Here is a 23,399-nt window from a genome sequence, read left to right as displayed (position 1 = left end):
ATATGCACTGTGACAAAGATATGGATCCCAGATTATAAAATGTATGGCATAGCGCTGTGCTTTTAACATAGGCATCGAGGAAGGCACGTTAGATGGGGCAATATAACCCGTGCGAAGGCAAGTGTGGCATGACATATTCACGGGGTGGTGTTACAGTGCACATGGGCTAGAGAGTGTCATAGCATACGCACTAGCTGGTGGAATACAACACAGAGGTGTGTGGCACTCGGCGGGCACTGGTGGGTGTAACACAGCATTGGGCTCAGTCAGGACCACGCTGCGACTCTCAAGTGAGGTTTGTCTCCTTTCCAGAGAGTAAAATAAAAAGTATTACACATCCGGCGGTGGATGTGTGTTTTATTAACCGTGAGGGGGTTTCTTGCATAGTTTGGTCAAATTTTTGTCAAATCCCCTTTGAATGGCTTGGTGTGCATGTGTATTAAATGTGCCCGTCAATAGCTACCCATGTTTGTATAAATAAACGACAAGGGTGTCTACTTGGAGAGTACCCACCAGCGGGGGCGCCGGGATTAGGCACGGTAGGGTGTCAGACATGTCAGAGCTTCATTAGCGGTGTGAATACATTCTACGTGGATTCATTGTATGCATAGTCGCCTTTTAATGAATATCACGCAAATCGTCATGGTGATAGGTACATACGGTTTGTCCAGCATGTCCTAGGTGTTTCTATAAATATATTTTTTTTTAAATAATAAAAATCAAAGGCCGGCCCTGGGGGATGAGGTCCCCGGGGCCATAAGTGGCCTAAGGAGGGGGGCAACACAGCCGGGGGGTTGGGGTCCTCGGGCCGATTAAGTCCTTCGGAGGGCCAAATTAATTTTTTTCAACAAAAAAAATTAGGGTGCAGGCCCTGGGGGATGGGGTCCCCAGGGCTAATACATTAGAAAAAGAAAGGGGGCCACACAGCCCTCCGTCTAAAAAAAAAAAAATAAATAAAAGACCGGCATCGCGCCAGAGGCCACGCCCCCTCCTTGCAGCACTCTGCAAACACGCCCCCTGGCCAGTTGTACGTTGAGGAATTAATTCCTCTTCAATACTGAGGGTCCCTGAGGGCCAACTAGCCCAACGGGTATCTCCAGTATGCGCCAGGGAGCTGCGTTGCAGACAGGTGTTCTGAGGCCACGCCCCTTTTTACACCTCCATGCAACGCAGCTCTGTGGTGCTTACTGGAGGTACCTAGTGGGCTAGTTTGACCCTAGGGACCCTTAGGATTCAAGGGGACTTAATCTCTCAACTCAGAACGGCCACAGGGCGCGTTTACACAGTGGTGAAGGGAGGGGACGGGCCTGAGGTGACGTGTGCAAACACGCCCTGTGGCACGTTTTTAAGTTGGGGAAATAATTCCCTTTCAATCCTGAGGGACCCTGGGGTCCAACTAGCCCACCAGGTGCTTCCAGTAAGCACCACTGCTCTGCGTTGCAGAGTGGTGGTGCAGGCCGTGCAACTTTTTACACCTCTCTGCAACGCAGCTCTGTGGCGCTTACTGGAGGTACCTAGTGGTCTAGCTGGACCCTAGGGACCCTCAGGATTCAAGGGGACTTAATCTCCCAACTTAAAACGGCTACAGGGCGTGTTTACACAGTGGGGAAGGGAGGGGACGGGGCATGAGGTGACGTGTTCAAACACGCCCTGTGGTGCGTTTTAAGAGGTCGTTTTAATCCCCTGCCCTATAATATACTAGGGGCTTACAGAGGAGGTCATGTTAATCACAGGGGGACCCCAACGCATAGTGTGCCCTAGTGTATGTAGGTGTTTTCACTGTATTCGGAGTGTCTTTTAACATAGCACTGGCTCTAGGACTGGTTAGTCAGACTCAGTTACCACCAGTATCCGTCTGAAAAAGTTGAGGGTACAGGATGATTTTGCAACAAGGCTTGTTTCTGCTCTTCTGTTTGTTCTTTCTGCACGTTATACTTCTTCCTGCATTTTTCTTCGTCTTTGAGGACTTCTGTTGCTTCTTTCTGCATTTCTTTTTATTCTTTCTGTGCGTTTTTCCTTCTTTCTTCACATATCCTATCTCTGTAGGCATAGCTAGAAATTAGCATTTAAAAAACCTTTGAAATTCACTGAAAAAACCATAGGTTTCAGGCACGTTATAGCTAGGAATTAGCATTTAAAAAACCTTAGAAATTCACTGAAAAAAACGTAGGTTTCAGGGGCGTTATAGTTAGCTGGACTTTTCACTCGTACAAAACCATAGAAATTCCCCCGTTATAGTTAGTTCAGCTAAACATAACTCGCGCGCCCGCAATGCACTGCTGATGACGTCACATATTACATCACTCATGACATGGTCAGTGACATCACTCATGACATCACTGATGACATCACGGATGACATCATCCTTGTGATAGAGTGGCAGACCTCCTCTCCCCCTAATATAACCTTTAATACACACATTCAAAAATAGAAATTAAAATTTTCAAAACAATGGACATACCAATACCAGTTACAACAACCTACTCAGTAATTGTAAGATCCACATCCACTCATTCACCAACAGTCCTATACAGTCACTCATACATGTACTCACTCATCATATGTACTCATACACCTATACATCCTGTTACACAACGCCACTCATCCATAAAGTTACTCACACACATAGTCACTCATGCTAATAAAGAATCAAACATCCGTTTACCTGCATATACAGTTATACAAACACCACCACACTTACTTCTACAGAAACTTACACATACTTAGTCTTTTAAACAATCACTTATAGAAACACATACTTATTCATACAGGAACTCTTTCAATCTCTCACTCTCACATATACTCACTTATATACACCAATAGTCACATATACTAGTTTAAAACATATGTAGTTACTCATAGAGACACTATTGAGACAGTCATTCAGTCACTAACACACCCATGCACACACTCATCCACACATACAGTCCTGCACACATGCTGTCTTCAACACATACAAACAGTGAGTCACTCATTCATGCACCTATGCACTACGTAATACCCCCACCGAACCATACAGACATCAGACACTTATACTGATACTCAAAAACTAACTAATAACCTATATAGACACTCATGTAGCTACTCATCAACCCATGCAGCCACTTATACACAAAGTGAGAGACTGATACAGATATTTACATATTTAAACATTACTCGCTAAGCCATGTATTCACTAAGATACACTTAATCAGTCAGTTATACAATCAATTTTTCAAAAACAAATCATCCATTTAGACACTTATATACCCATTTATTCTTCCATTGACCTTGAGATATACATATATAAAACATATGTAATTTTCAGAAAAACACACTTTCACTGGATGATGACATCAGTGATGTCATTTGAGATGTCATCAGTGATGTCATGAGTGATGTCACTGACCATGTCATGAGTGATGTAATATGTGACATCATCAGCAGTGCATTGCGGGCGCGCGAGTTATAGTTAGCTGAACTAACTATAATGGGGGAATTTCTATGGTTTTGTACGAGTGAAAAGTCCAGCTAACTATAACGCCCCTGAAACCTATGGTTTTTTCAATGAATTTCTAAGGTTTTTTAAATGCTAATTCCTAGCTATAACGTGCCTGAAACCTATGGTTTTTTCAGTGAATATATATATATATATATATATTCACTGAAAAAAAACATAGGTTTCAGAGACGTTATAGTTAGAAATTAGCATTTAAAAAACCTTAGAAATTCACAGAAAAAAACATAGGTTTCAGGGGTGTTATAGTTAGCTGCCCATTTCACTCGTACAAAACCATAGAAATTCCTCCGTTATAGTTAGTTCTGCTAACTATAACTCACGCGCCCGCAATGCACTGCTGATGATGTCACATATTGCATCATTCATGACATGGTCAGTGACATCACTGATGACATCACTGATGACATCTCAAATGACATCACTGATGACATCATCCACTGAATGTGGTTTAGTTTGAAATTTAAATATGTATTATATATATACCAATCTGTATTGAAGATTGAGTGGATATATAACTGTCTGGATGGAGGATTTTGTAGCTGTCTGACTGTCTTTTTAAGTGAGTAATTAAAAGTGTCTCACTTAATACATGGATTAGTAACTAAACTATGTGAATGTGTGCAGCACTGTCTATGTTGTTGTATAACATGATGCCTCAGTTGGTCACTAACTACATGAGTGTGTATATTAGTTATTGATTAGTTGGGTGAGTATTTGTATGGGACACTGAGTTTATGTGTGGTTGGATGGGGTGTGTGTAACTCTATGCATAGATGTGTGAATGGTTGATTGACTAGGTATATGGGTTTAAGAGTGCATGTGGAAACAGTTGTTTGGGTGACTGAGTGTATTTATTTGTGTGTTGGTGAGCGAATATATGTTTTAGTTGTACATCTTCAACAAAGTAAAAAAATAAAAGGCATTGTATGTGAGAGTTGGTGTATATAAATAAGTTTGTGTAAGAGTCAGTGATTGTGAGAGTAAATATATAAATGAGTGTATAATTGTAATGGTGCTTTTTTAACATATTAACGATGAGTTACTATGTGTTTGAATAAATGAGGTGTCATTGGATAATTGTGTAAGTGAGTAAATTTAATTGCGATACATTTTTTTCATGAGTGAGTAGGATGACTGCATAACCGACTAAGATGACTGCTGATGTGTCAATGTCTATATATGTGTATAAGTGCATTTGATAGTGTTCTATTAATTAATGACTGCATGTATAGATGATTCTGTTGTTGAATGGGTAGTTGTGTGTGTAGACTTAGGAATCAGTGAGTGGGTACGTAGTAACTGGTATTGGTGTGTCAATGGTTTCAAATATGGTACTCTGTATTTTACAGTGAGTGATGAAAGGTTATACTAGTGTATGATGTGGTGTATCGGATTGTCAAGTGGATGATGTCATCAGTGATGTCATTTGAGATGTCATCAGTGATGTCACTGACCATGTCATGAATGATGCAATATGTGACATCATCAGCAGTGCATTGTGGGCGCGTGAGTTATAGTTAGCAGAACTAACTATAACGGAGGAATTTCTATGGTTTTGTACGAGTGAAATGGGCAGCTAACTATAACACCCCTGAAACCAATGGTTTTTTTCTGTGAATTTCTAAGGTTTTTTAAATGCTAATATCTAACTATAACGTCTCTGAAACCTATGTTTTTTTTCAGTGAATTTCAAAGGTTTTTTAAATGCTAACTTTTAATTGTGATAGTAGTTATATCTATTTTTTTGTACTGATTTTCTACAGTTTTTTAACTGTTTATTTATAAATATTTTATTCATTAAATAACATATTTTTCTGAAAATTGCAAAAAAACATTTTTTAATTAAAACTGAAATATTGATTAATTTTCTTGTTTTCATTTTTTATTTTAATATTTTTATATCATTTTCTTTAAAAAAAAAATCAAATTTTTTTCGCAGTCGCGCACTCAAAGTGTACACATCACGGTGGGTGCGCGCATTCTAGCCGCCATTTTAGAAAAGTCAAGAAGGATCCGCGTATGGTGTGCGACGGCTGCGTGTTTTTCAGTTACATCATATACATTTAATATCACGTGATATGCGCGATTGGTATGCGACCAGTCTGCGACTCCTGCTCCCGTGCATTCGCGACACATGCGCATTACGGTACGAGATGTTTGCGCGTTTGCGGGTCCCGCGTGACATCATATACGTGCTGGGGCGTGCTGGGTGCGCGTTTCCCGCAAAAAATATTTATGTTCCAAAATGATATGTATGTGTCTTTAATATACATATTAAGGCAAGAGATTATGGGCCTCATGTAGGTAGCCTAACATTTACCACTTCATAAATACCGAATGGTACCGATTCGGTATTTATGAAGTGGTAAATGCTATGTAGGTAATCCGTCGGTAATAATTACCGAATCGGAATGGGTCGGTATTTTAGAATCGGTAATTACCGATTCGGTAATGGTAACTGGCTTCCCATTGATTCCTATGGGCCAGGAGGCCCATAGGAATCAATGGGGAACCAGTTACCATTACCGAATCGGTAATTACCGATTCGGTAATGGGGGGAGCACAATCAAGGGTGGCAGGGTGTCACATTGACACCCTGTTGCACCCCTGATTCCTGCATGTGTGCACATGTGGCACACATACATGCCCTAAGGGCATGTATGTCTGCCACATTGCACACTTCTAAGCGCAAAAAAATGCTTTTACACATCCATTCTTAATTTACCACCAACTATTAGTTGGTGGTAAATACCGACTCCAGACAACACCCACACACTGCCCCTACATCTCATTTCTGTATTCGGAATTTACCGAATCGGTAAAATTACTGATTCGGTAATTTTACCGATTCGGTAAATTACCGAATACAGAAATGATCCCCCTACATAGCAAAAGCCTAAATACCGGTCGGTAACGGTATAATTACCGAAAATCGGCCGTTACCGACCGGTATTAGGCTACCTACATGAGGCCCTATGTAAGATATTCATCAAAATAATATATTTGTACTTATAAGAAACTTATATTATTTTTAAATATATTTTCGCGAAGTCGGGTGCGTGCGTCGTGAGTGCAGAAAACCAGGTCAGCAGAGCTGCTGTAGAGCCAGAGAACCAGGTCAGCAGAGCTGCTCTAGAGCCTAAGAACTAGGTCAGCAGAGCTGCTCTAGAGTCAGAGAACCAGGTCAGCAGAGCTGCTATAGAGCCAGAGAACCCAGGTCAGCAGAGCTGCTTTAGAGGGAGAGAACCAGGTCAGCAGAGCTGCTTTAGAGCCAGAGAACCAGGCCAGCAGAGCTGCTTTAGAGCCAGAGAACCAGGTCAGCAGAGCTACTCTAGAGCCAGAGAACCAAATCAGCAGAGCTGCTTTAGAGCCATAGAACCAGGTCAGCAGAGCTGCTTTAGAGCCAGAGAACCAGGTCAGTAGAGCTGCTCTAGAGCCTAAGAACCAGGACAACAGAGCTGCTCTAGAGCCAGAGAACCAGGTCAGCAGAGCTGCTGCAGAGCCAGAGAAACCAGGTCAGTAGAGCTGCTTTAGAGGGAGAGAACCAGGTCAGCAGAGCTGCTTTAGAGCCAGAGAACCAGGTCAGCAGAGCTGCTCTAGCTGACACTGACTGACTGACACTGACTGACTGACACTGACTGACACTGATTGACTGACACTGACTGACTGACACTGATTGACTGACACTGACTGACTGACACTGACTGACTGACACTGATTGACTGACACTGATTGACTGACACTGATTGACAGACATTGACTGACACTGATTGACTGACATTGACTGACACTGACTGACACTGACTGACTGACTATTCTCTACTACTCTACTACAGACTCTCTACTGCTCTCTACTACTCTCTCTCTACTACTCACTCTCTACTACTCACTCTACTACTTTCTACTACTCTCTACCACTCAATCTCTACTACTCTACCACTCTCTACTACTCACTCGCTACTAATCTCTACTACTCACTCTCTACTACACTCTCTACTACTCTCTCTCTCTCTCTACTACTCTCTACTACTCACTCTCTACTAACTCTACTACTCTCTGCTGCTCTCTAGCACTCACTCTCTACTACTCCACTACTCTCTCTCTACTACTCACTACTACTCTCTCTCTACTACTCTCTACTACTCACTCTCTACTACTCTCTCTCTACTACTCACACTCTCCACTACTCACTCTCCACTACTCGCTCTCTACTACTCACTCTCTACTACTCTCTACTACTCGCTCTCTACTACTCTCTACTACTCACTCTCTACTACTCTCTCTCTACTACTCTCTCTGCTACTCACTCTCTACTACTCACTCTCTACTACTCACTCTCTACTACTCGCTCTACTACTCACTCTCTACTATTCTCTACTACTCACTCTACTACTCTCTACTACTCACTCTCTACTACTCTCTCTCTACTACTCACTGTACTACTCTATACTACTCACTCTGTACTACTCTCTACTACTCACTCTGTACTACTCACTCTGTACTACTCACTCTCTACTACTCTACTACTCACTCTCTACCACTCTCTACTACTCACTCGCTACTAATCTCTACTACTCACTCTCTACTACTCTCTCTACTACTCACTCTCTACTACACACTCTCTACTACACACTCTCTACTACTTGCTCTCTGCTACTCGCTCTCTGCTACTCTCTAGTACTCACTCTCTACTACTCTCTACTACTCACTCTCTACTACTCACTCTCTACTACTCACGCTCTACTACTCTCTACTACTCTCTCTCTACTACTCACTCTCTACTACTCTCTACTACTCACTCTGCTACTCACTCTCTACTACTCTCTACTACTCTCTACTACTCACTCTCTACTACTCTACTACTTTCTACTACTCACTCTACTACTCACTCTCTACTACTCTCTACTACTCACTCTCTTATACTCACTCTCTACTACTCACTCTCTACTACTCACTCTCTACTACTCACTCTCTGATACTTTCTCTACTACTCTCTACTACTCACTCTCTACTCTCTATTACTCGCTCTCTACCTCTCTACCTCTCTCTCTACTACTCTCTACCTCTCTGCCTCAACACCTCTACCTCTCTACCTCTCTGTACATGCACACATATGCACATATATATGCATATGCATTTATATATATGTATGTGTGTATTACCTACTGGCGGTCGCCAGTAGGTAGTTATAGTTAGGACCCTGTTTCCATAGGAAATCCGCAACATTCTATTTGGAATAACTTTGGCGCCGGTCGACGAATCCTCGCGAAATTTTCAAAATAGGTGGGGCGCTACGCCCCGCTCCTACCCTGAAAGTCTCGGGGAGATTCGTCAAGCAGGGGCCGAGAAAAAAGGGAGGTCCCAAAACGCGTTTTCCCCATGCATTTTTCCATAGGACCTTTAGACACAGCTACAGCCCGAACGGCTGAACAGAATTACTTGAAATTTGGCAGAGAGGTAGCCATAAGGTCAAGGAAGTGCCTTTTGCAGGTCTGGTGTAAATCTGTTCAGTATTTCCTGAGAAAATAGCATTTAAAAGCATATATATATGTGGGCGGAGCCTAACCACACATCTCATCCTGAGATCTGATTGGCTGTCAGCACTTCATCCAAGAAGTGTTGGCAGCCATCTTGGGACCAATATACATGATAGCACCTCATTAAAAAGCATTGCAGTTAATAGAAGGTTTTAAGACTTTAGTTACATTATAAATCATTTGTTGATGGTACCATACTCATTTTAGGAATTGTGGTATGTTCCAAGGTGATTTCACCATGTGAAAAAGCCTTCTGCTGGGATATCATGATTGAGAGAAAAATATTTTCTCATGCTTTTACCACAGAGGTTTGGAAGGTGATCTATAGGCTAAACTGAGAGCTTATTTTCTGTAAATTCACATTATCTTTCTCAGTCATGTGAGAATGAAGTCTGACATTCTCAGTAAAACATGTACATCCAACAAGGGCAGAGACTGTCAGTTGATTCCTTTGTGTTCTACTGCAGCTTCCCAGAGTGTTCCAAAGAACTACTAGAGCGCTAACAGTCCTACTTATGATAAACGTATGGCACACCTGAAGCCATCTTGCTTGGATTAAAGTGGTAACTCTTAAAACATTTAATTTAAAAAGGAACAAAATGAGGGGGTTCATTTTTCCATAAAAAGTATGATTAGTGCTGCAGAAAGAAAAATTAGGGCACATTTTGAGTGACTTCTCAAATCCTCTTCTATTTCATTAAAAAATTCTGACATGCAGACTGAAACATGCACTTTCAATACCAGCAGCAGTTTTCCCTGGTGAGCAGTAGCTTTACTACAGAGATCTAATGAGCAAAAAGAGTGCTAACATTCTGAATTTATGGCAAATGTGTGACACATCTGAATGCCTTCTTGATGGAATCAAAGTAAAAAACTGAAAGTATTTCCTACTGAGGAGACTGCAGTAAATGAGGAAATTAGGAAACTTCATATTAAATAAGTCTCCCAAGATGGCCACCAGCGACAAAAGAGCCCAAATGTAGCCCAAATATCACCCAGATGTAGCCCAAGTATAGCCCAAAGACAGAATGTCCCAGAGTGCTCTTAAAAACAACTAGAGCGCTTACTGTCTTCATTATGACAAAAGTATGTTATGTTATGTTATTGGGGTTGCTTATATAGCGCACGGCTACTCCAGGGAGTGTCCCGGCGCTTTCTGACCCCAAACTGAGAAAGAAGATGGAGGAAAACACAAACATAACAAGTTACTGCTTGTAAAGCCAAGTTTTCAGGGCCTTTCTAAAGGCAAGCAGATTAGAAGTACGGCGCAGATCCACAGGCAAGGAGTTCCATAATTTTGGGGCAAGATGTGTAAAGGAACGACCACCTATCCTGACCCTTCTAATGGGAGGAACCGTTGCCAGGCCAAGACATTCAGATCGGAGAGATCTGGTGGGTTTATAGAAAAGAAGCCGTTTCTGAATGTACGAGGCCCCAACCAAATGGAGTGCCTTGTGGGCTAAAGTGAGAGCCTTGAAAGTAATCCGCTTCTTAACTGGGAGCCAATGAAGGGAAGAAAGCAGCTCTGAAGCCCGAGCTTGTCGAGGTAGGCCAAAGATCGCCCTTGCTGCGGAGTTTTGAACTACCTGAAGTTGGTGCAGGAGGTAGTCCGGTAAACCCAGGTAGAGGACATTTGAGTAATCAATCCTGGAGCAAATCAAAGCCTGTACCGTCAGCTTCCTGTGGACTAAAGGGAGCAGAGGAAGAAATTTTCGCAGCATTTTTAACAGACCAAAACAGGTGCTGGAGAGACTTGTGATCTGTGTTTTCAGCGAAAGGGTGTTGTCGATTTTGATCCCCAAGTTTTTTGCAACCACAGAGGAAGAGAATGGGGGTGACATACACACCGGCCACCATTCCTGCCACGGTGGATCTACTTGACAGCCGAAGAAAAGCACCTCAGATTTATCAGGGTTGCATTTGAAGCTGCTACGCTGAAACCAGTCGAAAACAGCCCCCAGGCAACCACGGATGCTCTCCCCGTCAAACTCCATGCCCTTCTTGCAGGTGAAGAGAAGCTGGGTGTCGTCAGCGTATGATATGATCTGGGCACCCATGGACTCCGCAAGTACCGCCAGTGGAGTCATGAAGATGTTAAAAAGGGTCGGGCTCAGCACCGACCCTTGTGGGACTCCAACATCCATAGGCGGCACCTCTGCGGAGATACGGCGGGGCCCAGACCACTTGTCGACGACCCGCTAGGTAAGATCTCAACCAGCTCAACACCGTTCCACGGAGACCAATCTCGTGAAGTCTTCTCAAGAGGGCCTCATGCGGGACGGTGTCGAAGGCCGCCGACAGATCCAACATCACCAGCATAGCTCTTCCCCTGCGTCGAGAACTTCCTTAATGGCTTCGTTTACTTCCAAAAGAGCGGTCTCGGTGCTCAAATTGGAGCGGAAGCCAGATTGGGTAGAGTGGAGTAACCCCTGATCTTCCAAGAAGGAAGAAAGCACAGAGTGGACGTGCTTCTCGACGATCTTAGCCAGACTGGGCAGGAGAGATATGGGCCTATAGTTCGCGTGTATCTCTGGATCAAGGCCTGGTTTTTTTAGAAGGGGAACAACCATTGCCTTCTTCCATGCTGGCGGGATGAATTCAAGACAGGGTAGATCAGGGAATTAAGAATCTTGGCATTCCTAGCTAGAAAACTCGCCGGACAGGGGTCAAGCGGAGAGCCTGATTTAATTCTGAGTAGGAGATCCAAAGAAGTAGATTCCGATAAAGGTGGGAACTCCGATAGAGTGGGGCACGTATCAGATGGAAAAGACAACAGAATTGAATCAATCATAGGTACATTGGGGACAGCTGGAGGAAAGGATTCTTGGATGAGTTTGATTTTCATATTAAAAAAGATGGCCAGCTCCTTTACCCAAGGTTCAGAGAACTTATGCTGGACTGAACTCGATTTAGGAGAAACAAACTCTTTGACAATGGAAAAAATTTCTTTACACGAGTTTGACGCAGCTTCAATTCTGTTGGCGAAATAATTCTTTTTGGCCTCTAGGATAGCCGCATGATAAGATTTGATAGATGCTTTGTAAGCGGACTTAGCTTCCTGATCGTACTGTTTCCGCCAGAGTCTTTCGGCTAACTTACAGTTTCGCCTAGCAAGAGTCAGTGATTTAGAGAACCAAGGAGCCGAGCTACGCTTAATGGATGAGTGAGGCGTGGAAAGAGGAGCAAGATCATCAAGCCTATCCGTAAGCCATTTCTGAAAAGTTTCAAGGTCTCTTTCGAGATGGCCGGATAGGATACAAGGATGTTCTTGATACGCTTGAACAAGGCTCTCCTGAGTAATTTTATGAAAGGGTCTACTGGGGTGCCTCAGTTGGTCAGAGATTTTGCTTCTACCTTGAATTAGAAAGCTGAGCAGGGAGTGGTCAGACCACAAAACAGAAGTGGGACGGGACATAATGAGGGGAATGGTGGAGAACACTTGGTCAAGAGTGTGACCCTTATCATGAGTTGCACTAAAGATGTAGGGAGTTAGACCGAGCGGAGCATTGATGTCCGTGATTTTAATAGCTTCACTGTCCGACTCGACATCCATGTGAATGTTAAAATCCCCAAGCATTATTGTTGGACCCGGCCTCGTGGCGTGGTCCTTAACCCCCTGGATTGTGCCCGTTCCCCGCCCCGGCCTACACGGGCCACCCGACTGAACTGCACCAAGGCCCTTCACCCGGAGCTGCACGTGGTCGCATACTCCTCGTGGCTCCGCCATCTTGTTGGCATCCACGTCACACCGTGCACCAGCCGGCGCGACCCCGCTCAACCCGGCCTCAACCCCAGCGAAGCCCCGACATCGAGGCACCACGAACTAGCCAGGGGGTGCCGCAGGAACCATTCATCGCCCCCGGCGGAGGACAGTATCGATGGGACCCCCAACTGTCCTCCCCTCTCGAGGTGTGATCGCCCTGCAACTCCCATGGGCCTGGCGCCTCTCCTGCTGGGCGTCTGGCCACCTCCACCCGGCCACTCCGCCCCCTCGGGCGCATAGGTCCGGACATCAAAGGGCTCCAGACCTATATCTGGGGCGACCCCACCACAGCTCGGCAGTTGTATCCCGGAGTCGAGAGCCCTGCTGATTGAATCGCGGCTGACCCTACGGAGAAGAACTCTTGTCGGAACCATCACGAGCCCTGCTGACTGCGTCGCGGCTCCTTCTTGTGAACCCTTTCTGAACCACCTGGAACATCGGAGCCCTGCTGACGCTGTCGCGGCCCAACCTCGCTGAAACCTTCCTCGGAGCCCTGCTGACGACGTCGCGGCTCGAGCTGAGCAGAAACCATCTTGAGAGCCCTGCTGATTGAATCGCGGCTCTCCACGAACTGTACGCCAGAGCCCTGCTGACGCCGTCGCGGCTCGACCCATCCGAGATCCGGAGGTCCTCCAGCTTGAGGATAAGAACTGGGCCCCAGGTACCCTCGTACCGCATTCCTGCCAAAGACTGTCCCGCTACCCCGACCCTTCCAAAGAGACACTGAGACTTTTGGTGGATCCCTCGATCCCTTCGTGTAAATATTGACCTCGTAACCTTTTTATTGCTGATAAAGAATTGCTTGTCACAAGACAACCTCCTTGAGTCCTGTGTGGTGGTGTTACTGTGCTAGTACGTGATAGGAGAAGGATCTCTCAGGAGACTTCTCGGCAGCGCTCGGCTACTTCGTGCAGTGCGAGGGCCCCCCCTTGGTGGTCTCACCGACTCCTCGGGGTCCGCCTTCCAACATTTGGTGGCCAGCGACGGGATCTGAGCCGAACGCAGTACATACCAGCCAGTACCCACTAGCTACCCATCCAAACGAACAGCATCATGAGCAGCCAGGAAAACAACGCGACAATGGAGTTCCAGCCCGAACGGCTGGAAGAATATACGCACAAAGAATTAAAACAGTTCTGCAAAGACAAAGGCATTGCAACCACCAGCCTAGGTACCAAAGAGGAGATGCAGAAAGCTCTGAGGGCATGGTTGGAGGCCGGGGCAGGCCCCTCCCAGGAAGAAGGGCCCTTGCCCCTGACTGAGACCACAGCAACCGCACTGACTCCGGCAACCGGAGGAAGAAAGAGCCTAGAAACCGGCCTCTCTGAAGAAGAAATACGAGAGCGGGAAAAGGTCCGGAGCCACGAGCTAGAGCTCGCCCGACTGCGGCTGGACGGCGAACTCCAGCTGGCAGAAAAGAAACTGGCCCTAGAGCAGCTACGCCTTCAAGAAGAGATAGAGGAGAAGAGACGACACCGGGAGTTGGAGGAAAAGAAACTAACTCTTGAGCACGAGCGCAGTCTCAAGGAGCTCGAGATCAAGGCCAAGAACGGAGGGACCGACACCCCCAGTACTAGAGACACTCTACCGCCTTCCGAGGCCAAGGTACATATCCCGAAAGAGGTCGTCAAGGAGTATTACAAGAATGACGACATCCAACAATGGTTCAAGGCCTACGAGGTGGCCATGACCTCTCATCGGGTGCCCCGAAAAGACTGGGGCGCGGGCCTGTGGGGGCGGTTCCTGAGTGAGGGGCGGGACACGCTGCTCCAGCTACCGGAGGAGGTGATGACCTCCTACGATCACATGAAGGAGGCCCTGCTCACCCGCTACGGGCTAACAGCGGAAATGTACCGCCAGCGGTTCAGAGACTGCAAGAAAATCCCGGGTACCACATGGGTGGAATATGTGGACTTTTTCAGTCGGGCCCTAGAAGGGTGGATCAAAGGGAGCAAAGTAACCACCTACGGGCAGCTGGTCGACCTCATCGTGTGGGAACACCTTTCCAACAATTGCTTCGTGGAACTGAGACAGCACCTCCTCGACAGCAAAATGACCGACCCGCGAAAACTTGCCGTCGAGGCCGATCGATGGGTCAACTCCCGGGTCCCCCGGAACTCAATGGGGGAGTACCAGAGGAACCCCAACGGACCCCCCCGCCAGCGCGGTGGGGGGGGAGGGCCGAACAGGAACCGAGACCATCCCGCCGGGGCCCCCAGGAGCCCCCCTCGAGGGCCACCGCAGCCACATCTCTCCCCGAGCCTAGCCCGAAGGGTGGGCCCGGCCCGACCCGGACCACGGCCACCAGTGACCTGCTACGGCTGCCAACAAACCGGACACTTTGCCAGCGATCCGGCCTGCCCTCTGAACCGAAGAAACGGGGCCGGCGGGCCCCCGCCCCGGCAGCTGACAGCCGCCGCCTTGGGGGGAGGAGAAGAGGAAGAGGAGGCCCTCGACCGAGAGAACACTGAGTGGGAGCCGGCAGCCATGTCCCTGGTCTGGCTGGGTAGCCCAGAGATGGTACCCTGCACCCCCATCCCAACCAACACCCAGAAGTACCGGCAGCAGGTCACGGTCAATGGACAACGGGCCGAAGCCCTTCGTGACACAGGCGCCAGTATCACCGCTGTCCGCTGCCACCTGGTAACCCCTGAACAGATTCTACCGAATGTGCTGTGCCCCGTACGGACGGCCGACAACAGTGAAAGCCTATGCCAGATGGCCCTGGTCCCCTTCGAGTGGGGAGGGGTGACGGGCCTGCTGAAGGTGACAGTGCGCGACGACGCCCCGGTCGACTGCCTCCTGGGGAACGACTTGGAAAGTTCCCCCTGGGCTCAAGTAGAGCGACGAGAGCACCTCCGAATGTTGGGACTGGCTGATTGGGCCTGCGCCATCACCCGGTCCATGACCACCCAGGCCCCCCGCTCATCCTCGACCTCTGGGACCGCCCAACCCGAGGGGCTCATACCCCCTCCCACCAGCAGCGAGGAGGAGGCGGACACCGACCCTGGACCCAGCGAATCCTCCCCCGAAGAGATGGCTTCTCCGAGCGCCCTACCAGAGCTGACACAATGGCGACACGAAGGGGGCCCCACCCGAGAGCAGTTCCAGCAAGAACAACAGTCCTGTCCCTCTCTCGAAGGGGTCCGACAACAGGCGACCGCGCAAGCCAACGGTGACCAGACCGGCACCCACTGGATCTACTGGGCCGAGGGCCTGTTGTACAGTGAGCAGAAAGTAGCAGAACTCGGGGCCAGCCGCGTGTTGGTGGTCCCCCTCCGCTTCCGGGAGTTCCTTCTCAACCTGGCCCATGATGTGCCCCTCGCCGGACACTTGGGGCAAGACAAAACGTACAGTCGTCTGGTGACCCACTTCTACTGGCCCCGGATGCGGAGAGATGTGGACAACCACTGCCGGTCCTGCCAGACCTGCCAAGCCAGCGGAAAGACAGGGGGTCGGGTCAAGGCCCCCCTCCAGCCCTTTCCAGCCGTCAGCACCCCGTTCGAACGGGTCGGAATCGATATTGTGGGACCCCTGGACCCCCAAACCGCCCTGGGCCACCGCTTCATCCTGGTCCTCGTGGACCACGCCACCAGGTACCCGGAGGCGGTCCCGCTAAGAACTATAACGGCCCCTGTGGTAGGCCGGGCCTTGATGGGGATCTTCTCCCGAGTGGGATTCCCCAGCGAAGTGGTGAGCGACCGCGGCACGAACTTTATCTCCAGGTACATGCGGTCCCTGTGGCAACAGTGCGGGGTCACATACAAGTTCACGACCCCCTATCACCCTCAGGGGAACGGACTGGTTGAGCGGTTCAACCGAACATTAAAAGGGATGATCCAGGGCCTGGAAGAACCCCTCAGGCGGAAATGGGATGTCCTGCTGCCCTGCCTCCTGTTTGCCTATCGGGAGGTCCCGCAGAAGTCCCTGGGGTTCAGCCCGTTTGAACTATTGTATGGACACCCGGTCCGCGGACCGCTCAGCCTGGTCAAGGAGGGCTGGGAGATGAAGCCCCGAGGCGCCCCTCCTGACGTCTACCGATACCTCCTGACCCTCCGAAACCAGACCCGCAAGTTCCGAGCCATGGCCGAAGCCAACCTCGAGGCCAGCCAGGAGGACATGAAGCGGTGGTACGATCGCAACACCTCTACTATAGAATTCGAGCCAGGTCAGAAAGTATGGGTCATGGCCCCGGTCGAACCCGGCGCCCTCCAGGACAAGTGGACCGGGCCCTTCAAGGTGGTGGAGAAGAAAAGTCCCGTCACCTACCTGGTCGATCTGGAGTCCCCCCGGAACCCCCTCCGGGTCCTACATGCTAACAGGCTAAAACCCCACTTCGCCCGGACCGAACTGAGCCTGCTGCTGGCGACCGACGAGGGGGGCGAGGATGACTCCGAGCCCTTGCCCGACCTCTTGCAATCCGACATTCACGATGGATCGATCGAAGGGGTCCAACTCGCCTCGTCCCTGACCCCGGAACAGCGCAACGACTGCCAGCAATTACTGCGGGACTACGCAGCCCTCTTCTCTCTCACCCCGGGGGTGACCCACTGGTGCGTCCACGACGTCGACACCGGGGAGAGCCCCCCCATACGACACAGAGCCTACCGGGTGCCTGACCGAGTGCGGGCCTGCATCCAGGCCGAAGTAGCGAAGATGCTGGCCCTGGGGGTCATCGAGCCTTCCGACAGCCCGTGGGCCAGCCCTGTCGTCCTGGTGCCCAAGGCCGCAGCTCCCGGTCATCCCCCGGAGTTGCGATTCTGCGTGGACTACCGAGCCCTGAATGCAGTAACCAAGACAGACGCACACCCGATACCCCGGGCCGACGAACTCATCGACCGCCTAGGGGCCGCTCGCTACTTGAGCACGCTGGACCTCACCGCCGGGTACTGGCAAATCCAGCTCACCCCCGGCGCCCAAGAAAGATCAGCCTTTTCGACCCCGGATGGGCATTACCACTTTCGGGTGATGCCCTTCGGAATGAAGAACGCCCCGGCCACCTTCCAAAGACTGGTGAACAAGGTTTTGGCCGGGCTTGAGGCCTTCAGCGCGGCCTACTTAGATGACATTGCCGTGTACAGCAACCACTGGGCCGAGCACCTCCTCCACCTGAAGGCCGTCCTGGCCGCCCTCCAGCGGGCCGGGCTCACAATCAAGGCCAGCAAATGTCAAATCGGCCACGGATCCGTGACCTACCTGGGCCATCAAGTAGGGAGCGGGCAGGTGGCCCCCCTCCAAGCGAAGATAGATGCCATCCAGACCTGGGAACCCCCCACTACCCAGACCGCTGTCCGGGCCTTCCTGGGCCTCACCGGATACTACCGGCGGTTTATCCGGGACTATGGGAGCATTGTTGGCCCCCTCACAGAGTTAACGTCCAAAAAGCAGCCCAAGAAGGTACACTGGACACCCCGCTGCCAAACAGCCTTCGACACCCTAAAGACAGCCATGTGTACTGCTCCGGTGCTGCAGGCCCCGGACTACCAGAAGGAGTTCGTGGTACAGACGGACGCCTCCGAGTATGGGATCGGGGCCGTCCTATCCCAAGCCGACGAAAAGGGGCTCGACCGACCAGTGGCCTTCATCAGCCGACGACTACTGCCCCGAGAGCAACGCTGGAGCACTATTGAGCGTGAGGCCTTCGCTGTGGTGTGGGCCCTCAAGAAGCTCCGGCCCTACCTCTTTGGCACCCACTTCCGGGTCCAGACCGACCACCGGCCCTTGCAATGGTTAATGCAAATGCGGGGCGAGAACCCCAAGCTGCTGCGGTGGTCCATCTCGCCACAAGGGATGGACTTTGACGTCGAACACCGGCCCGGCAATGACCACGCCAACGCCGACGGCCTGTCCCGCTTCTTCCGCCTTGACGAGGAGAATCCCCAAGGAGATGGGTGACTCTCCATGCCTTCGGCTGGGGGGGACGCCTGTTGGACCCGGCCTCGTGACGTGGTCCTTAACCCCCTGGATTGTGCCCGTTCCCCGCCCCGGCCTTCACGGGCCACCCGTCTGAACTGCACCAAGGCCCTTAACCCGGAGCTGCACGTGGTCGCATACTCCTCGTGGCTCCGCCATCTTGTTGGCATCCACGTCACACCGTGCACCAGCCGGCGCGACCCTGCTCAACCCGGCCTCAACCCCAGCGAAGCCCCGACATCGAGGCACCACGAACTAGCCAGGGGGTGCCGCAGGAACCATTCATCGCCCCCGGCGGAGGACAGTATCGATGGGACCCCCAACTGTCCTCCCCTCTCGAGGTGTGATCGCCCTGCAACTCCCATGGGCCTGGCGCCTCTCCTGCTGGGCGTCTGGCCACCTCCACCCAGCCACTCCGCCCCCTCGGGCGCATAGGTCCGGACATCAAAGGGCTCCAGACCTATATCTGGGGCGACCCCACCACAGCTCGGCAGTTGTATCCCGGAGTCGAGAGCCCTGCTGATTGAATCGCGGCTGACCCTACGGAGAAGAACTCTTGTCGGAACCATCACGAGCCCTGCTGACTGCGTCGCGGCTCCTTCTTGTGAACCCTTTCTGAACCACCTGGAACATCGGAGCCCTGCTGACGCTGTCGCGGCCCAACCTCGCTGAAACCTTCCTCGGAGCCCTGCTGACGACGTCGCGGCTCGAGCTGAGCAGAAACCATCTTGAGAGCCCTGCTGATTGAATCGCGGCTCTCCACGAACTGTACGCCAGAGCCCTGCTGACGCCGTCGCGGCTCGACCCATCCGAGATCCGGAGGTCCTCCAGCTTGAGGATAAGAACTGGGCCCCAGGTACCCTCGTACCGCATTCCTGCCAAAGACTGCCCCGCTACCCCGACCCTTCCAAAGAGACACTGAGACTTTTGGTGGATCCCTCGATCCCTTCGTGTAAATATTGACCTCGTAACCTTTTTATTGCTGATAAAGAATTGCTTGTCACAAGACAACCTCCTTGAGTCCTGTGTGGTGGTGTTACTGTGCTAGTACGTGATAGGAGAAGGATCTCTCAGGAGACTTCTCGGCAGCGCTCGGCTACTTCGTGCAGTGCGAGGGCCCCCCCTTGGTGGTCTCACCGACTCCTCGGGGTCCGCCTTCCAACAATTATGCAGTGTTCCACCTTCAGGCATAGAGTGGAAATAGCTGATTGAAGCTCATCGAAGAAGGAACCACGCAGACCAGGAGGTCTATAAACTAGGAACCCTGAGAATGATTGGTGTGGGGAAAGTGTAATAGAGAAGGCGAGGGATTCGCAGCCAGAGATCGGTGAGGAAGGAATGATTGCACAAGCAAAGGATCTTTGAACTGCAAGAGCCACACCCCCACCTTTACCCAGTGCCCTATCCTGTCTATAGACTATATAGTCGGGAGGAATGGCTGCCGCAATATCAGGGTTAGAAGACTCATTGAGCCAGGTTTCTGTAAGCATTAGACAAAGTGGTTTCTCAACGGTCAATAGCTCAAAAATGTCCAGAGCGTGTCTATGCAAAGAACGGGTATTTAACAGTAAACACTTAAAATTATTTACGGGGAGTAAGTGGGGTCCCTCAGAAACCCGGTAGATGTTAGGGTACCATCCACAACCAGGACAGCGACATTTACCTTTGTAACGGCCTGGAAAGACAGGCCGACAGGACGTAATATTCAAGTTATAGGATAATAAATCCGTTGCGGAGTAGGTAAGCCTATGGCCAGAGTCTGCCGCCGCGCCGGTCGCTGCCGTGACGCGGACGGGCGCAGACGGGCAGGACTCTGGCACGACTCCGGCACAGATCCGGCGCGTCCGCTGCTCGCGTCCGCTGCGCGGAGACATCCCTGCCCGTTTTTATGACGCTGCCAATCGCGTCACGAACCACAACCCGACCCAAGATGGCCGCCAAAACCGGTGCTCTGCTCTCGGCGTCAACACTCGGCCGAGAGCAGGACCGGAGCAAGAGGGGAGGGGGTGAAAGGGATCTGAAGCGCTACTGAGCGCAGTATGGCACACCTGAAGCCATCTTGATTGGAATAAACTGGTAACACTTAAAACATTTAATTTAAAAAGGAACACAATGAGGGGGTTCATTTTGCCATATAAATTATGATTAATGCTGAAGAAAGAAAATGAGGGCACATTTTGAGTGACTTCTCAAATCCTCTTCTATTTCATTAAAAAATTCCGACATGCAGACTGAAACATGCACTTTTAATACCAGGAGCAGACTTCCATGGTGAACAGTAGTTTTACTACAGTGATCTAATGAGCAACTAGAGTGCTAACATTCAGAATTTATGGCAAATGTGTGACATATCTGAATACTTTCATGATGGAATCAAAGTAAAAAACTGAAAGCATTTCCTACTGAGGAGACTGCAGTACATGAGGAAATTAGGAAACTTCATAACAAATAAATCTCCCAAGATGGCCACCGGAGACAAAAGAGCCCAAATGTAGCCCAAAATCACCCAGATGTAGCCCAAATATAGCCCAATGACAGAAGTGTGCAAAACACTTATTATTTTGTGTTTTTGCAGTGTTATATAGTGCAGACTTGTCAGGTATTGGAGTGCTTTACATGAGCATTTGTTACATCACACAAGAACAAATTCATTTTGGTTGTAGACATGGGGAGACTAAGTGATTTGACCAGAATCACAGAATGTCGAGCTGAAGCAGAAACTCCAACCTGGTCCCCAGTTGCAAAGTCTGCAGTTCTGGAAGTAACACAACATCCTCTCCCCTAAGTGCAACATTTAATCAAGTGGTCAACTGGATAAAAAAACATAAGGATAACAAATAATTTAAAAGTGCTTTGTCGCGATTTGAAAACTCAGAAAATATGTCCCTATTTTAGTCTTTTAGAGCACTAACCATAATTTTGATGCCAATAAGACCCTCTCATATATGTAATTTCTAAAGGAAATGCTCTAGGTATTACAGTTTTGATTACATCAAGATGACGTCAGGCGTTCCACACTTTTGTAATAAATATAGAATGTTAGCAATCTAGTTGTTCATTAGGATACTGTTGAGAGGCAGAGGCCAGGGGCACGGACTCTGAGAATTGAAGGCAGGTAGGAGGGTGCAAATGCAACAATTTAACCACACTGAGCAGGCAGGCAGGGCCGTGGCAGCACAACAGACTATGGAGGGCAGTGGAAAGGGGGCAGGGGCAACAAACCAACAATACAGGACTTGCAAGAGAGGCTGTGGCAATGTAATAGACCATTGTGGGCAGAAGGAAGAGGCAATGGTAGTACAACCATACATGCCAACAGACCCGATTCAGCCAGGAAACGTCCAATGTTTTTAAGCTCAAATGGGCTTTATTTGATCGGTCTCCTGTCTACAATCTCCTCTTTTTCAATGTAACTCAAAGGGGAAAATCAATACCCCAGTTTTTTTTCAAAATCTCCCTCTTACCAAGTTCAAAATGTTCGCAAGTATGGTACATTGGATCATGGAAGGAAATGGGGTAGGGACATGGACTTGGATAACAGAGGACAGGAGGGACATGGAGAGGTGCACCAAACTGACCCTGCAGGGCAGGCATCAGGGTTTGCAGCAGCACAATACACCACACAGGGCATGCGGGACGGGAGTGCAGCACAACAATCCATAGAAAGCAAGAGGGAGGGGACAGGACCATGCACATGGACAACAGAGAACAGAGGGGCAAGTGGCAATGGTAGCTAGCTGACCATAATGGACAGACAGGAGAGAAAGCTGCAGCATAACAGACCATAAAAGGCAGGAGGGACAGATCAGGGGCATTACAATGGAACAGACAATCCATGAGGGAGGGAGTAGGGGTCTGCACATGTAAACAGAGGGCTGAGGGCAAGGGGGCAGGGCAGGAGCAGCAAGATAGCCATGGAGGTCAGGCAGGATGGGCACTAGAAGCAAGACACACCATGAAGAGCAACAGTGAGACTGTGATGGCATACACACAGACCATGGAGGGAAGGTGGGAGGGGGTCAGGGGCAGCTAACTGACCACACAGGGAAGGTGGGAGGGGGGCCATGGCAGCACAGAAGACAATGCATGGCAAGTGGGAGGGTTAGTGGCAGCACAATGGCTATGATGGGCAAGAAGGAGGGTGCAGGGGCATGCACAAAAGACGATGGAGGATAGAAGGGAGGGTCAGGACCTGTGCACAGACAAGAAAGTTCAGGGGAAGGGACCTCACAACAGACCACACGGGGCAGGCAGGAGGAGCAGTTGCAGCACAACAGACCAGGGAGGGCAGAAGGGTGTGACAGTACAATGGACCATGTAGGACAGGAGGAAGAGGATAGGGGCATGGCATGTGGACAGGCAGGGTGGAGGTGGCATGGACAGGTTACAGTCATCTGACAATGCTAGGCAGGTGGGAGGGGAGTGGCAGCTCAACAGAACACTCAGAGTAGATAGGAGTGGCAGGTCCATGGAACATGGTGGGCAAAAAGGATGGAGCAGGGGCATGCACAAAGACATCGGAGGGCAGGGGGAAGGAGAATAGGGGCAGCAAGCTAAGCACAGAGTTTAAGCAGGAGGTCAATGATGGGGCATAGAATTGGGCAATGGAGGGCAGGAGGAGGGGACTGGTACATCATACTAAATTGAGGGCAGTGGCAGCACATCAGACCATGCATGGCAGGAGGGA

The sequence above is a fragment of the Triturus cristatus genome, chromosome 8, assembly GCF_964204655.1.
Source record: "Triturus cristatus chromosome 8, aTriCri1.1, whole genome shotgun sequence".
NCBI lineage: Eukaryota > Metazoa > Chordata > Amphibia > Caudata > Salamandridae > Triturus > Triturus cristatus.
The sequence above is the reverse complement of the archived record's forward strand: the minus strand, read 5'-3'. Positions refer to the sequence as shown.